The following is a 16,692-nucleotide window of genomic DNA, read 5'->3' on the forward strand; positions in this document are numbered from 1 at the left end:
ATAGATTAGTACATAACAATTCTTTCATAAGGACTTTTTAGATCCTTTCTCTTAACTATTTCTGTTCCTGCAACCTGAGTGATTGAGGTTGCGCTCCAAGGTCTTTGACATGCATAAGGAATTGATTTTGTCTATGAGTTTCAAATTTGGCCATTGCTTTTGCTCAAGGCAAGAATTTTATTTTATATTTGCAATCAATTATTTCTTAACAGCCATCCATCCCTGCCCGAAGTGAAGCAACCATCTCAGGCAATAGATTTATTATTTTTATTATATAGTGTTATGAAATGGTCACAATTTATTAGATATTTGATATTATTTGAGATAATTTCCAAGAATGGGAAGAGATGCTTGAGGGATTTTGAGCCTTAGGCATCAAAACAGTATGACATCTATTCACCAGTCTATCCAAAAAGCAGCATTTAAACTTTGCCTTGATCAACATGAAGTCTTGAGTGTCTATGATGATTCTCAGGCATCCAGCTCATGGTTGCCCCAAATTGTTGAGGAAACTAGGTATGTCTAGCTTATCAAAGAGAAGGTTTAGGGATGCCATACTGTCTTACAGTAGTTGAGCTCTCAGATAGAAAAGGGGATCAACTTGTTCTCCAAAGCACCTGAGGGCAGGAGAAGAAGTAATGGGTGGGAGATTTTATTTATTTGTTTGTTTGTTTGTTTGTTTGCCAAGTGTGTATAAGATAACAGATATAAGTATAAACATGCTTATGAATACAGGAAATGGATACAAATAAAATGGGGACATTAGGACAGGGACGCGCTTATGCACGCCCCTTACAGATGTCTTAGGAATGGGGTGAGTTCAACAGTAGCACGTCTAAGGTTAAAATTTTGGGGGTTTGGGGAAGAAACCACAGAGCCAGGTAGGGCATTCCAGGCATTGACCACTCTGTTGCTGAAGTTGTATTTTCTGCAATCGAGTTTGGAGCGGTTTACCTTAAGTTTGTATCTATTGTGTGCTCGTGTATTATTGCGGTTGAAGCTGAAGTAGTCATTGACAGGTAGGATGTTATAAGAGATAATTTTGTGTACTACACTTAGGTCAGACCGTAGGTGGCGTAGTTCTAAGTTGTCTATGTCGAAGCGTAAATCAGCTTTGATACTCCTCTGGGGTAATTGCACTTAATTAGAGACGGATGGATCTTGTTTTCTATGCTGTATACTTTAAAGAAAGAAAACCCAAAATATATTATAAGAAACATTTTATTATAAAGAAATAAAACAAACTTACTAACTACATCGTTATCGGCGGTTTTATCACACAGGCGGACAAAAGAAAAAGATCAGGAAGTTTCTTCCTTAAAATTGGACATGTGCAGTAGCTCAGAAATCACAAGACAGTCTTATCTCTGTTGCTACAGAGACGTGATAAAGTTCTCGGCCAGGCTACCGTAAGTCTTAGGATGGAAGCTCGGCTGACAAATACATAACGCAGTGACAGTCTAAGCCCAAAATTTCAAGCCTGGTGGCATAAGGTATTCTGTTGCGAGCAGAGGAGTGGAGGACTCTTCTCGTGAAATATCTCTGGACTCGCTCAATTGTATTAATGTCCGATATGCAGTGTGGGTTCCAGACAAGAGAGATCCAACCCAGAACTAAGGAGAAATTTCCTGACAGTGAGAACAATCAATGGAATAGCTTGCCTACCAGTGTTATGACTGGCCCATTACTGGAGATTTTCAAGAATAGATTGGACAACCATTTGACTGGGATGATCTAAGGCTCCTGCCCAGGGATGGGCTGCTGGGGGTTCGCAGGGGTTCAGGAGAACTTCTAGCTAAGATTCTGTGTAGTTCAGAGAACCTCCAAATCCAACTCCTGGCTGACCCTGTGCACACCTTGCCCCTCCCCTCCCAGGAGTCCTCATGCGGCCCGTTTTGGATGCAGGTAAGTGCAGGGCGCACTCAGAGGCTCGGGGAGGGCAAAAAATGGGTTTACCAGATATTCAGGAAGGCCAGAAATGGGCCCGTTTCTGGCCTCCAGAGGGCCTCTGGAGCCTGGGGAGGCCATTTTCACCATCCCGGAGGCTCAAGAAAAGCCTCCGGAGCCCGGGGAGGGCAAAAATGCCCCCCCATAGTGCAGAAGGCTGACTAGACCACACCCACCATGATCACACCCAACCAGCAACCAGGCAGAGAACCCCTTGCTAAAATTTTTGAAGCCCACCCCTGCTCCTGCCTTAAACAGGGGTTGGACTAGAAGACTCCAAGGCTCCTGCTAGCCCTGTGATTCTATGTTCTAAATTTTAGGGGGAGTGTTTTTGTGTGGCTGGATGTCCCCCCCCCCTTCTTTTTAACGTTAGTTCTTCTAAAAGTGCCACTGTGTTAATCTGTCTCAGGAGAAACAAGGGACTTGTTGCACATTAAAGACTCCTGTTGGGAGTTTGTGCTGCAATAAATATTTTAGCCTGTGAAATGCCATATTGTAAGATTAGCTGGTAACCCTTATGAGCTAAACTGATTTTCTTCTTTTCCTTTGCCTTGAGTAACAGTTTCTCAACTCATTTCCACAACTGCTGTGGCCCTTCACAGTTTGGGGAGAAAAGAAAGTTAACTCTTGTGGATTTTAAACTTTGACCATTTAACTGAGGCAAGATGAGGGAATATAATTGCGGAGTCTGACTTCATCTTGAGTCTGTTTGTTTGTCAGCTTGTCTGTGAAAAATTAAAGCCAAAATTTAGATGAATGAGAATTTAATTCACTTTATCTTCCGAAGAGATGTTACCACAATCTGTGTGTTTCTCTCTGCAGACCTGCCAGATTGTTAAGTGGGCAGACTAATGGATCGTATAATACTAATTTCGGAAGTACAGAGTTGAAATGGCTGTGAGTTCGTTACTCAAATTTGTAGTGATGTCACTAGTGTATAAAATATTCGATTTCCATCCATTATTTTAAGAGAGCCTTCCTGATGATCATCAAACCTACTAAGATCAGTTGGGGAGATCTTCCTCAGATTCAGCTTCTGGATTTGACATTGAGCTGTGGACTTCTCTCTCAGGGTTAGTGTGGTAGTATATTAGTATGATCCTCATGCTGTCCTGTTAGATGACAAAATGATAAAGCATTTTTTTAAAAATGGGACTATTAAGATTAATTTTTTTTTTTGATCCATAGGGGAATTGAACCTCATCAAAATCTGTGTATATTCCTTCCTTCCTTCCTTCCTTCCTTCCTTCCTTCCTTCCTTCCTTCCTTCCTTCCTTCCTTCCTTCCTTCCTTCCTTCCTTCCTCAATGATGGAAGAAAATCTTTCCAGAAATAAACTCAATATCTTCCATTCCAAGCTGAAACTGAACATATAGCTCTATCCCATCAGCAGTAAAGCTATAGATGAAAATGAGTCATTGATAAGTATGCTAAGATAATTCCTCCTCGCCGATTATGCTGAAGTAAAATCACAAGTTGCAGTCATGTGATGATAAGTCTTGCTTAAACACCAAATGGAAAGGGAGGTCATAAACCTGTTGCAGTTGTGTGATTTTCTGCAAGGGAAAATTGTGGTCGCTATGAGAGGATCACCTGGGCTCACTTTAACCATCTGCAAACTAGAATGAAAACTCTTGCTTGTTCTCTCAGTTTCAGGAGATGAAAATGAGGAAGTCATTTTCATCTCCGAAGTCATAGAGTTCCGTCTTCTGGCAGATTGGACATGAATATGAAAAATGTGGCCTACAATATTATATGTGGCCTTTAGGATCCTTTCCTTGCAAACAACAACAACATTTTGGTTTTTGCAAGTGGAAGGGATTTTAAGACAGAAAACTGGTGACAAAGCAAAGCTTTAACCCAGTAAAGGGTCTCCTATTTTTGGATGTCCCCTTCATAAACTGGTGCAGCATTACACTTGTGAATTAGTGGATAAGTAGGAAATCTTTTGGGTGTGTCGTGGATGCATTCCCACTGATAGGAAGTCACTTTTATAATTTCTAGTCACATAAGAATCTCATCCCTTGGTTGGACAATGTGTAAATAACATTTGTGGGTTCATTTTTCTTTCTTACTGTCAACCATTCATCTCCCCTACACCTCCCCTCCCCACACACATTCCAACATTTTCTTTTCTTGTTGCTTCCTTCCTCTGATGCTTATCAGGTGACTTTGACACAGCTTATCCATTTGTTCAACAAGAAAATCCTTGGCAGTCATCAAGCTCACACTCCCTGCAGGACTCAACCTAGGAAAACTGAATTCCTCTTTCATTCTTATCACATGTTTCCTGGAAGATTTCGTGTAAACAAATCTAATGGTCATTTTCTCATAGCTATCTATTTTGCAAGTGTGTCATTTTTATGACCTCGACTTTGATCACCCGAGGCTGATATTTGGATTTTGTTTTTGTTTTTCTTTAACTTCAGGGGAGGATGCAGTTTTATGATTTTCATTGTTTCTGGATGTGCTATACATAACCATATTGGTCAACTAGACAGATTCAAACAGGATTGAGAAAAGCTGTTATAGCAGTTGGAAAGGCATTTCTTCTCTCTCTTTTTCTGTGTGTTTGTGTGTGTGTGTGAGAGAGAAAGAGATTGCTTTCTTCCTAGGGCTGAGAGCAGGGGTGGGCTTCAAAAATTTTAGCAAGGGGTCCTCGGCCCAGTTGCTGGGTGGGTGTGGTCATGATGGGCGTGGCCTAGTTGGCTTCCTGCACCATGGTGGGGGAGGAGCATTTTTGCCCTCCCCAGGCTCCAGAGGCTTTCCTCGAGCCTCAGGGAGGGCGAAAATAGCCTCCCCGGGCTCTGGAGGCCCTTCCCGAGCTTCTGGTAGACCCATTTTTCACCCTCCCCGTGCCTCCGTGTGTGCCCCGCACTTACCTGCATCCAAAACAGGCTTTGCGGGGACTCCTGGGAGGGATGGGGTGGGCGGGGCCAGCCAGGAGTAGGATTTGGTTCTCCAAACTGCACACAATCTTAGCTAGAGATTGTCCCAAACCCCTGCAAACCCCCAGCGTTCCACCCCTGGCTGAGAGAGTGTGTCTGGATCAAGGTCACTCTGCTGGCTTTGTGCTTAAGACAGGAATAGAACTCATGGTCTCCTAGTTTCTAGCCTGATGTCTTAAGCACTCCACCAAACTGGTTCTTGTACCTTAGTCTAGCCAGCTGAAATTTTCCAGAGTTTCAAGCAGAGAGACTAGCTAGGATAGTTAACTGGAGATTCCTGTGAATTAACTTGGAATGCTAATGTAGGTAGTAGTATAGTACAATTGACCCTGGCCACTTGGTCAGTAACTGAAACATCACAGTTTTACCATCTTAGTTCATCTTTTGCTTGATTGGTTGCAAAACTTCATTTTCATCACTGTTGTATCTCCAAGTGGTCACTAAATGCAGCTTTTGCTTAATGTGGACTGTGTTGAAAGTCGCAGATTCTCAAACTTCTAAATCATACAGAGAAGAGCAACGAAGATGATTATGGGACTGGAGGCTAAAACATATAAAGAATTGTTGCTGGAATTGGGTATGTCTAGTTTGATGAAAAGAAGGACATGAGACATGATAGCAGTGTTCCAATATCTCAGGGGCTGCCATAAAGAAGAAGGGTTCAACCTGTTCTTCAAAGCACCTGAAGGCAGGACAAGAAGCAATGGGTGGAAACTAATCAAGGAGAGAAGCAACTAAGAACTAAGGAGAAATTTCCTGACAGTTAGAACAATTCATCAGTGGAACAACTTGCCTCCAGAAGTTGTGGATGCTTTTAAAAAGGGGAAGTTTTTAATAAGAGATTGGATAACCATTTGTCTGAAATGGTATAGATTTCCTGCTTAAGCAGGGGGTTGGATTATAAGGCCTCCAAGGTCCCTTCCAACTCTGATGTTCTGTTCTGTTCTGTTCCGTTCTGTTCCGTTCCGTTCTGTTCCATATGCAATGCATGAGAGTAGCATTCTATGGCTTATTGTCTCCATCAATTCCACTTCATATTTTTCAAGATCTGGAGGCCATATGATTTGAAACAGAGGTATATATTTTGAAGCCTCAGTCATAGGTGGTCCCAGAAAGTTTTGGATGTAGTTCCTAATGCTCTCCTCTTTCAGACCTTCTGGGAAGATCTGGTCAGGAAACAGGCTCCACAAGGATGACTGAAAATCTATTCTTGCAGGTACAATAATAGAATTGAAAGACTTTCTCCTCACTATTCTATCAAAGAGAGTCAAAGCAGGGCAATTTTTGAACATCCTTCTCACCCACTCCTCTTTTTCAGGGCTAAGATGTTGTCCTTATAACCTGCCTTTCATTCTTTCTTCAAGGTTATCTTGCTATTTCTCTATTAGATCTCACAGACATCCTTGCCTATAGATAAAATATCAACTTTAGATAATGTTCTCTGTTCTCCCCCATTTTTATCACTGTGATGAATTTTTCCCACATTTCAGTGGCATTGAGAACTGTTGACAAAAGTTATTGCCACTAAGAAAAGTAGAACATGCCATAAAGCCAATGCTAATGTGTTTCATCCTCAAGAATTTCTTATCTCCCCTCACATTCTTTTCATTTGTTTCTTCCAATGTAGAATAGAAAATATTAACAGATGGTTTGTGCCCAGCTTAAAATCTCCTTAGATTAGATCTGGAGAAGCAGTGGACTACCCGAGTTTTTGTTGTGCAAGAAAATCCAGCAGTTCCATCCAAAAAGGCCTCCGGTGAGGAATATTGGGAGTATATCCAGTGCTACAACTCTGAACAAATTCTCTGGTATAAATACATCATCTCTTCAATTCCAGGTGTTTTTTTGTATGTGTGTGTATAGGGAATATAGATATAATATAGTAGAAATAGAAATGGATATAGATAGATAGATAGATAGATAGATAGATAGATAGATAGATAGATAGATAGATATATGTAGATTGATTGATCGATCAATAGATATGTGTGTATACATGCATACATACATATATTCACTTTTTACAACCCTGTAATCCCTTAATTTGGGGTAGAGACAAGGTGACTAGATGGAGCTGAGAGATGCGCTCTTCCTCACATCATGCAGAGTTCAAGCAGATATTTTTGTTTGTGGCCTAGGAGATAAATATCTGTTGCTATACACATGCAGGCGCATACACACACATCAGAGATAGATAGATGATGGATAGATAGATGATAGATAGATAGATGATAGATAGATGATAGATAGAAAGATAGATAGATAGATGATAGATAGATGATAGATGATAGATAAATGATAAATAGATGATAGATGATAGATAGATGATAGATGATAGATAGATATAGATAGATAGATGATAAATAGATGATAGATAGATAGATGATAGATGATAGATAGCTAGATAGATATAGCTAGATGATAGCTAGATGATAGCTAGATAGATAGATATAGATAGATGATAGCTAGATGATAGCTAGCTAGCTAGATGATAGCTAGCTAGCTAGATGATAGCTAGCTAGCTAGATGATAGATAGATGATAAATAGATAGATGATAGATGGATGGATGGATGGATGGATGGATGGATGGATGGATGGATGGATGGATGGAGTGTATAGATGTTCTACCTCATTAATCAAGCATTAATGAGAAGGCTTGCAATCAGAAATTCAAGGACAAACTTCGATAAAATAATTTTATTGCAGATTCTAGAAAACCCTTCAACAACAATAAAAACATAACAGCTGCTGCAGACTCCAGGATTCAACCCCTTTTTATAGCTGTCCCCGGGTTAAAACCCTAAACGGTTTACTGTTGCTGTTATATTATAATGAACTAGGAACTCCTTTTTTTCCCAGCAGAAATAGATAGAACCACTCTGGTTTTATATTCTTTTCCTTCTGAACTTGCTACCTTTAGACCTTATTCTGATGCCCCAGATCATGTTAGGTGGCATCAAGAGGAGATACAGATCACTTTTGAATTGAGGACCACTTAGTTCAATATCGATTTTTCAAATTTCAGTTGAATTGAATTGTCCTCTCATTAGTTTCAAGCAGCAAAGCTGGTTGAGTAGCCATTTTATAATCTGTTTTGGATTCATTTCTGTACATCATTTGGCATGACTCAACTCATTCGTTCAAAAAAAAAAAGTATCTGGTGGAGCTACTGTATCTCCAAATAGTCTAATCCACAGATAAAAGATTCTTTATATGGTTTCCATTGTTTCTCTACTCAATCCCTAGATTTTTTTTTAAAAGAAAAAAAATATACCTGAAATAAATCATTCTTCCTTGATAATTGCATTAGGGAATTCCAATATGTTTCTTATTTTTTAATCAAGTTTTTTGCTCTTGCTGTTAATGGGAAAAAATGAAGCCAGCTGCTTAACAACACCCCCTACGTTTGATCACATCAAAGATGCTGGGGAGATGGTTTGTAAAAACATTTGCCAATGCACATTAAAAGGAGAGAGAGGGAAGAGAAGAGAAGCATGCTGTCTTTTATTTTTATTCATTTTGCTAATGAATTACAGGGAGCTGAGAAAAAGCATATCTCCTTCTAAGTCGACTGAGCTTTATTTCTTGCTACCTGCTTCTCTCTTGGTCTATCATCCAATTACTTCGTTGCCGTACATAGCCCAATGTTCTTTTAAAGGGACTATAAAGGATTGGCTTCATTGACAGAATCTTCCACTAATAGTTGAACACAGCTAGTTTCCCCTGATGGCTATTTGGGCTGTTAAGGGACCAAGAATCCAACATCCTGCAATTATATCAGCATAAGGTAGGTGAAATGAGGACCCAGTTTGTGGGGGCAATAGGCTGACTTTGTATAAAATATACAAAAGGATGAAGGCTATTGCTTAACGCATTGTAAGCCGCCCTGAGTCTCCGGAGAAGGGCGGCATATAAATCAAATAAAAAAATAATAATAACAGAATAACAGAGCTGAAAGGACCTTGGAGGTCTTCTAGTCCAGCCCCCTGCTCAAGCAGGAAACCCTATACCATTTCAGACAAATTGTCCAGTCCCTTCTTAAAAGCCTCCAGTGTTGGAGCACTCACAACTTCTGGAATAGAATAGAATAGAATAGAATAGAATAGAATAGAATAGAATAGAATAGAATAGAATAGAATAGAATAGAATAGAATAGAATAGAATAGAATAGAATTCTTTATTGGCCAAGTGTGATTGGACACACAAGGAATTTGTCTTTGGTGTATATGCTCTCAGTGTACATAAGGAGAATAAAATACATTCTTCAAGAATAAAAAGATACAACTCTTAGTGATAGTCAAGGTTACTAATAAGCTATCAAATCATACTAGGAAACAAATAAAACAATATAAATCATAGAGATACAAGCAACATGGTTATAGTCATAAGTGGGAAGAGAGACACTAGTAAGGAAGAGAAGAATAATAGTAATACAGTCTTAGTAAATTATTTGACAGTGTTGTGGGAATTAGTTGTTTAGCAGAGTGATGGCATTCGGGAAAAAACTATCCTTGTGTCTAGTTGTTTTGGTGTGCAGTGCCCTATAGTGTCGTTTTGAGGGTAGGAGTTGAAACAATTTATATCCAGGATGTGAGGGGTCTGTAGATATTTTCACAGCCCTCTTTTTGACTCGTGCAGTATATAGGTCCTCAATGGAAGGCAGGTTGGTAGCAATTGTTTTTTCTGCAGTTCTAATTATCCTCTGAAGTCTGTCTGTCTTGTTGGGTTGCAGAGCCAAACCAGACAGTTATAGAGGTGCAGATGACAGACTCAATCATTCCTCTGTAGAACTGAATCAGCAGCTCTTTGGGCAGTTTGAGCTTTCTGAGTTTGTGCAGAAAGAACATTCTTTGTTGAGCTTTTTTGATGACGTTTTTGATGTTAGGTGTCCATTTTAAGTCTTGAGATATGATAGAACCTAGAAACTTGAAGGCAAGTCGATCCACTGATTAATTGTTCTAACTGTCAGGAAATTTCTCCTTAGTTCTAGATGGGTTCTCTGCTTGATTAGTTTCCATCCATTGCTTCTTTTCCTGCCTTCAGGTACTTTGGAGAATAGCTTGACTCCCTCTTCTTTGTGGCAGCCCCTGAGATATCGGAACACTGCTATCGTGTCTCCCCTAGTCCTTCTTTTCATTAAACTAGACATATCCAGTTCCTGCAACTGTTCTTCATATGTTTTAGCCTCTAGCTCACTAATCATTTTTGTTGCTCTTCTCTGCACTCTTTTGAGAGTCTCAACATCTTTTTATAGTGTGGTGACCAAAACTAGGATGCAATATCCCAAGAGAGGTCTTAGGAAGGCATTAGAAAGTGGTACTAGGAATAGTTCTGTAGAATGTGGGTTGTATCATGAATAAGCACAAAGCACTTATAGCTCTTGGCAACAATATCCCTTCATACTCATACTTTTCAATTTCTGGGCGAAATTGTACTAGGAAAATAATGTGATTTCTGCCCCCTTCTTCCCGCCCCCCCATCTCTGATAAAAACCAAGCTGCTCTTATGAAGTTGTAGATTCTTCTTTTTCCCCATCACCTTATGCATTATGCATCAAGCTATTCGGAGGCAGAAGGGAATTCCTGTCCTTACTAAAGGGCCTTTGAAAATAGCTGTTTGGTAAACATACCAAGCCTCAATCTGTCATTCTCTTCTTTCCATATGGACTAACAAATGCATCTGTGGTGGGACATGGCATTCTTTGACTGCAATTTGTCTTCTAAATCTGCACCACAGGCCCAGCTCCTTCCTCATCTTCACATTCCTCCCCTTTTAATTTTATGCTATCCGAGGGTCTTACGAAAGAGAATAAAGACAACAACAGAAAAAGAAACGGGGAGGGAGACAGACCCCCCCCTCGCATTGCTCACAAGCAATTGGAAACAATATTAAGGGGTAGTGTTTATGACGGGTTGTTTGGCAAACTGCCAGATCCGTTTAGAAACAGCAAGCATCTGAACCTCGCTTTGCTGCTTTAATCTGGTTATAATCAGACAGGGAGGGTTGTTTTTACAGTCTCCGTTGAAAAGCTTTTCAGGCCTTTTACCGATGGCACTGCATGAGTGTAGAAGAGGTATTGTGAAAAATAAATCACCCTTGTTCTTCGGTGAATAGATTGTACTTTCACACTGTTCATAAACTGGAGAAGAAAATGCTAGCTAGGAAGTGACCAATGGATGAAATCCCTCTGAGGAGTAACGTTTAATGTCATAACGGCCTTTCAGAAGATGCTAAACAGCTGTTCTCAGTATTTATGGCAGGCCATGTTGGCTTAAGCTGGTGAGAGTCAATGTGAACATGACATGTTGTTGGGTTGAAGGATTGAAAAGTACCCCAAATTACAATACTTCCCAGGGACTAATACAGTCTTCTTGCTTTCTCTAACCACTGACAGTTGCTGGACTGTCTTTCCAGAATGACTTGAGGCGACCAGTTGTCCCTGGCCTTATTCAAAATGGCTTCTGCAAAAGTTCAAGTTTATGCTAAGAACCTTTTTCTCCCTTTTTCGTGGACCACCGCATGGAGAGAGAGAGAAAAAAGTGTCACAGTTCATATCACACAAACATGAATGCACAGCCTACATTGGCTTGAGGGCAAGTTGTGGATTATAATGATATAACAAGGGAATAGTTTACATTTTGGGAGGGTTGGGGAGACGGAGAAAAAAATTTCAAACAGTACCTTAAGAATCAGGAAATTTGAAAAAGTTGAAGAGTGTATGGTAAAACAGATTAAGGATTTTGGTTATAATATACAGATGGATCGATGGGGAAATATGTGACTGAAGTTCTCATTATGATATAATTTAAAAGTATGTGTGTGTGTATGTGTGTGTGTATGTATGTATGTATTATAGGAGATGAGCCTGAAGGAGGGGTCAAATGTGTTATCAGTCATGAGTCTCTGCATGTCCAAAAGAGATCTAAGTCAAGCCCACCTTGAATTTCCTTTGATGGTTAGTAGTTCAGATTCTTGCAGAGCAGGGGTCCTCAATCCCTAGTCCATGGACCAGCACAATCCATGGCCTGCCAGGAACCAGGCTGTGCAAGCAAGTGAAGCCCCATCCGTGCATGTGCAGGATGTAGGCAGTGCATGAAACCCACCCATCCTCATCCATGGAAAAAATGCTCTCCGTGGAACTGGTCCGCAGCATCCAAAAGGCTGAGGGCCACTGTTGTAGACAGCTTAAATATTGCAATAAATATTTATACTCATTTGAACTGCCTAAATCTCCTGATTTCCCTGGTGCTTAATATGTATATATGTATGCATGTATGTATGTATGTATGTACTGTATTGTTGATAGATAACACCCGAAAAACTTTCTGGAATGTGTAAAGGAGCTTCCAAATTACATTGGAAAAGTAGAAGATATGACGGGTATTTTTGTCATGCCTGATAAAGATGTAGAAAAGCTAGGAAATGTTGTGTTCAAATATAGAATAGAATAGAATAGAATAGAATAGAATAGAATAGAATAGAATAGAATAGAATAGAATAGAATAGAATAGAATAGAATAGAATAGAATAGGAATTCTTTATTGTGATTGGACACACAAGGAATTTGCCTTCGTGTATACGCTCTCAGTGTACATAAAAGAAAAGATACATTCGTCAAGAATCATAAGGTACAACAGTTAGTGATAGTCATAGGGAAACAGTCAATATAAATCTTAAAGATACCAGCAACAAGGTTACAGTCATACAGTCAGTCATAAGTGGGAGGAGATGGTTGATAGGAACGATGAGAAGATTAATAGTAATGCAGACTTAGTAAATAGCTTGACAATGTTGAGGGAATTATTTGTTTAGCAGAGTGATGGCGTTCGGGAAAAAACTGTTCTTGTGTCTAGTTGTTCTGGTGTGCAGTGCTCTATATGCACAATGATACTTTCTTAAAAAAATTAATATTCAACTGAAAGAACTTTTTTGTTGAGACTGATGGATAGACAATTAGAAAAGAGCTGTGGAAGATTGTTTTTGTACATGGTAATTGCAGCAAGATAATTATATGCACAAAAATGGAAAGACTCTCAAATACCCACAATGAAGGGTGAGATGACAAAATTTGCAGAGATGGCAAAAATGACTTGCTTGATTAGGGAAAAAGACAATAACTACATTTGTCAGTGACTGGAAACACTTATGGACTTTTTGCTGAAAACTGAAAAAAGTGAACTTGTGATTTATGAGTTTGACAATTAGAAAGAATAGAATATGGAAAAATGGAGTTATGATGTAATCTTAGAGAGAGGATAAAATTTAAATGCATTTATAACTGCAGTAAAGAAGATTTTCTTTTTTTTCTTAATTATGTTTATTTACTCTTTTTATTTTCTCTTTAAATTTGTATTGTTTTTACTTTGTTAAAAATCCCAATAAGAATTAATAATAATAAAAAAGAATCAGGAAATCCTAAAATACTTACTTGCCCATTCATCTCCCCAAAGTGAAGGAGAATATGAGCCACTGGCTTGCTTAAAATGATAATTACTATGGTGTTGACTTTTAATTGTGAGATGATGGTATCAGGTTCATTTCCCATCTCTCAGAGGTGGGTTTCAGCAGGTTCTGACCAGTTCTGGAGAACCGGTAGTGGAAATTTTGAGTAGTTCGGAGAACAGGTAGTAAAAATTCTGACTGGCCCCGCCCCCATCTATTCTCTGCCTCCCAAGTCCCAGCTGATCGGGAGGAAATGGGGATTTTGCAGTAACCTTCCCCTGGAGTGGGGTTGGAATGGAGATTTTACAGTATCCTTCCCCTGGAGTGGGGTGGGAATGGAGATTTTACAGTATCCTTCCCCTGGAGTGGGTTGGGAATGGAGATTTTACAGTATCCTTCCCCTGGAGTAGGGTGGAAAAGGAGATTTTACAGTATCCTTCCCCTGGAGTGGGGTGGGAATGGAGATTTTACAGGATCCTTCCCCTGGAGTGGGGTGGGAATGGGAGATTTTACAGTATCTTCCCCTGGAGTGGGGTGGGAATGGAGATTTTACAGTATCCTTCCCCTGCCATGCCCACCAAGCCGCACCCACCAAGCCATGCCACGCCCACAGAACCAGTAGTAAAAATATTTGAAACCCACCACTGCCACCTCTCCAATTGGAACTGCAGTCCCGAATCAAGTTCAGAAAGCAAAGAGTTAAGATCTGAACTTCTGAGAAGTCCTCAAAAAAAGTATTGATTTACAAAATGTGTCTGTTTTAATCACCGAAGGAGATGAATATTGATTCAAAATTTATTGGGGGGGGGTTGAAATGTTTAAAATCTGGAATACTGGCATCCCATAGGTCCTAACATCCTGCTAAATTATTTTGTTAGATTTCTTAAAAAACCTTCGCTTATTCTCAAAGAAGAGGGAGGCCAATTCAATAATGAGAAGAACAAAATGTGATATGCACATGTATACATATATAATATATTCAGTTAACTAACACACAATGTACAGGTTTATACATTATACGGATCCATAATGTAGCTTGTTTGTTAACTCAGAATCAAGTTGTTTTTAAGGCTGGAGATTCAGATTAAATGTTTTTATGATCAGGTTCTCTAATTTTTTTTCTAAATTTAATCTAAACATGAGCTCTGGTGGCTCAGCAGACTAATTAGCATCCACTTACATCTGCTGCCTGCAATTACTGCGAGTTTGAATCTCGCCAGGCTCAAGGTTGACTCAGCCTTCCATCCTTTCTAAGGTAGGTAAATTGAGGACCCAGTTTGTGGGGGCAATAAGCTGACTTTGTATAAGTATACAAAAGTATGAAGGCTATTGCTTAACGCACTGTAAACCGCCCTGAGTCTCCGGAGAAGGGCGGCATATAAATCAAATTTTTTAAAAAATTAGATCAATAAGTTAATTCTAACCTTTGCATTGAATGTCTCCAAAAAAACAGTGATGGATAATTCAGGAGGCCTCAGCACATTTCCCTTTGCAGATTCATTTCAAATGATAACAGCTTGATTCAGATACTAAAATCAGATTTTCTGAATTGCATGTGTGTGTATAATACACAAGTGTGTCTAATACACAAATTCAAATTGAAACAATATCATTTGGATTTTGCCAGCTAGATAAGCCAACTACCCATTATGGCTTAGCATGCTGTGTGAACTGAATTGCAAAGCTGTAGTTTATGTCTTAGCATGTGGGTACCAGACCACTATTGTGCAATTAAAGCAACCCATGGCAAGTAGAAGGAGTAAGTGAAGCAACCCAATTTCTAGTTCAAAAACGTTTATATGTCTTTAAGCTTTTTCATCAGATATTATACAAATCTTGTTATTGAAATGCATTTACAATGTGGTCCATGCAAATGATGCACTTTGCCATTGTTCTCTGGTTCTTTACTAGCAATGGCTATTTATTCAGGTTTGACTCCACTTATCTCCAGAAGGTAAAGGTTCCCCTCGCACATATGTGCTAGTCGTTCCCGACTCTAGGGGGCGATGCTCACCTCTGTTTCTAAGCTGAAGAGCCAGCACTGTCCGAAGATATCTCCATGGTCATGTGGCCGGCATGACTAAAGGCCAAAGGCACACAGAACACTGTTACCTTCCCACCAAAGGTGGTCTCTATTTTTCTACTTGCATTTTTTACCTGCTTTCGAATTGCTAGGTTGGCAGAAGCTGGGACAAGTAACGGGAGCTCACCCTGTTACGCGGCACTAGGGATTCTAACCGCTGAACTTCCAACCTTTCTCAGCGTTTTAGCCACTGAGCCAAATCATCCCCCTCCCTTTTTTTTTGTCTCCAGAAAGCAATATGTAAAACACATGTCAGTCTAGGCAAAATCATACCGGTAACATAAAATATATAAAAAATATTTGTTAAAAATTCTACAAACACTCTAACTCCAGATCCCAGATCCCAGGCTTTAAGAAGCTTCTGGAACACTTGGAAAGTGGGTACCATATGTGTCTGTAGCAATAGCAATAGCACTTAGATTTATGTACCACTTCATAGTGCTTTACAGCCCTCTCTAAGCAGTTTACAGAGTCAGCCTATTGCCCCCAACAATCTTGGTTCCTCATTTGACCCACCTCAGAAGGATGGAAGGCTGAATCAACCTTGAGCCTGGTGAGATTCGATCTGCCCAACTGCTGGCAGCCGGTAATCAGCAGAAGCAGCCTGCAGTACTGCATTCTAACCACTGCACCACCGAGGAATGTAGGAATGTAGTTCAAGAAGACACAGGTTGCTTCCTCAATCCCACAAGACAATCGCATATAAAGGAGATGATCTGGAGTTCACTGTGTTTATTTATTTATTTTTATTTTATTAGTCATATTTCTATGCCGCCCACTCTCCGAGGACTCTGGGCGGCTTACACCAAAGACAATATACTAAATAGCATATTGCCCCCAACAATCTGGGTCCTCATTTTACCCACCTTGTAAGGATGGAAGGCTGAGTCAACCTTGAGCCGGTGAGATTTGATCCGCTGATCTGCTGAACTATGTTAAACCATGTTTCTCTCTGAAAGAAACTTTCACCGGTTTATGGGGTATAGATCCATCAGAAATTGTTCAAGATCCTGAGTTCTGAGTCACATATTGCACCAAACCATGATGTGTGGCTGCTTTGACTTTGCCATCAGCATATTGTCTATATACATGGCTTCTACGGTTTATGAACCATGGGTTATGGTTTAGCATGCTTTGTGAACCCCAGTGTTTTTTTCATAAAGCCTACTTAAAACTCTACTTTGGCACAAAATATTAACAAGTCCTCGGCGTTCTATACATTTCAAGGACACTGGCGGAGCCTCAAGCCTTAGGAGCAAAACTCCATTTATA

General features: G+C 39.8%; 1 long non-coding RNA gene across 1 annotated transcript in view; it reads left to right on the plus strand.

The window, feature by feature from the left end:
* The window catches only part of LOC148112284 (uncharacterized), a 260,798-nt gene that overhangs the window by 156,338 nt on the left and 87,768 nt on the right, over nt 1–16,692 (plus strand). The window lies entirely within an intron of this gene.

This window comes from Pantherophis guttatus, chromosome 11 (assembly GCF_059756535.1).
Source record: "Pantherophis guttatus breed Tessera chromosome 11, ASM5975653v1, whole genome shotgun sequence".
NCBI lineage: Eukaryota > Metazoa > Chordata > Lepidosauria > Squamata > Colubridae > Pantherophis > Pantherophis guttatus.